Here is a 1784-nt window from a genome sequence, read left to right as displayed (position 1 = left end):
AAGGAGGGGGAGGAGAGGAGAGGAGAGGGAGAGAGAGGGAGAGGAGAGGAAGAGGAGAGTTGAAGAGATGGAGAGAGAGAGAGGGAGAGAGAGGAGGGGAAGAGAGGGATGAGTGGAGAAGATGTGAGAGAGGAGTAGGGAGAGAGAGAGAGGGATGAGGAGGAGATGATGAGAGGAGAGAGGAGAGAGGAGAGAGAGGAGAGGGAGAGGGATGGAGGAGGGAGAGGGAGAGAGAGGAGAGGAGAGAGAGTGAGAGGAGAGAGGGAGAGAGAGAGGGGGAGAGGGAGAGGAGAGAGGGAGAGGGAAGAGAGGGAGAGGGGATGGGGGAGGAGAGAGAGTGATGGAGAGAGAGGATGAAGAGAGGAGAGACGAGGAGAGAGAGGAGGAGAGGAGAGAGAGAGAAGAGGGGGAGGAGAGAGAGCGAGAGGGAGAGAGATGAGGGAGAGTGAGGTGAGAGAGAGGAGAGAGAGGGAAGAGGGAGAGAGAGAGGGGAGATGAGAGAGAGGAAGGAAGAGGAGGAGGGAGAGGAGAGAGAAGAGGGGGGAGAGGAGAGGAAGGAGAGAGAGGGAGGGGGAGAGAGGTGGAGAGAAGGGGAGAGGGAGAGGGATGGAGGAGAGAGGAGATTGGAGGGGAGAGAGGGAGAGAGGAGGGAGGAGGAGGGGAAGGGAGGGAGGAGGGGGAGGGGAGAGAGGGAGAGAGAGGAGGAATGAATGAGAGATGAGGAGGAGAAGAGGAGGGAGAGGGAGGGGAGGGAGAGAGGGAAGGGAGGAGAGGAGAGAGGGAGGTGGGAGTGAGAGAAGGGGGAGGAGGAGGGGGAGAGAAGGGGGAGAGAGAGGAGGGGAGGAGGGGGAGAGGAGGGGAGTGGAAGGAGGAGAGAGAGAGGGGGAGAGAGGGTGGAGGGAGGGGGATGTAGGAGGAGGGAGGGGGAGAAGAGGAGGGAGAGAGGAGTGTGAGGAGGAGGAGGAGGGGAGGGAGGAGGGGGGGATGAGGGAGGAAAGGAGAGTGGGGAGGGGGAGAGAGAGGAGAGAGAGGAAGGTGAGGGAGAAGAGAGGCGATGAGGAGGAGAGAAGAGGGAGAAGGAGAAGAGAGATGAGGGAGGGAGTGAGGAGGGGAGAGAGGGAGACGAGAGGGAGACGGGGAGGGGGAGAGAGGGAGAGGGAGGTAGAGGGAGGAGATGGAGAGAGAGAGAGAGAGGAAGGAGGAAGGAAGGAAGAGGGAGTGGAGAGGGAGGAGAGAGGAGAGGAGAGTGAGGGAGAGGAGAGGAGAGAGGAGGGAGATAGAGGAGAGAGAGTGAGAAGAGGGGGAGAGGAGAGAGGAGGAGAGAGGAGAGAGAGAGAGGGAGAGAGGGATGTGAGAGAGAGGGATGGTGGAGAAGATGTGGGAGATAGGGAAGGGAAGAGAGGGATGAGGGGAGAGATGAGAGGAAGAGGAGAGAGGGGAGAGGAGAGGTGAGAGGGGGGGAGGTTGAGAGGGAGAGAGAGGAGAGGAGAGAGAGTGAGAGAAGAGAGAGGGAGAGAGGGAGGGGGAGAGGGAGAGGGGAGAGGGAGAGGGAGAGAGGGAGAGGGGACTGGGGGACGGAGAGAGGTTGGAGAGAGACGGGATTAAGAGAGGAGGAGAACAGGAAGAGAGAGAGAGAGGGAGAGAGAGAGAGTGAGGGGGGGGGAGGAGCGAGAGAGGAGAGAGAGAGGGAGAGATGAGGTGAGGAGAGGAGAGATGAGAAGAGGGAGAGAGAGAGAGAGAGAAGAGAGAGAGAGGATGACGAGAGAGATGAGAGCGGAAGGGGC

Source organism: Penaeus chinensis, chromosome 18 (assembly GCF_019202785.1).
Source record: "Penaeus chinensis breed Huanghai No. 1 chromosome 18, ASM1920278v2, whole genome shotgun sequence".
Lineage (NCBI taxonomy): Eukaryota > Metazoa > Arthropoda > Malacostraca > Decapoda > Penaeidae > Penaeus > Penaeus chinensis.
Note: the sequence above shows the minus strand (reverse complement) of the source record.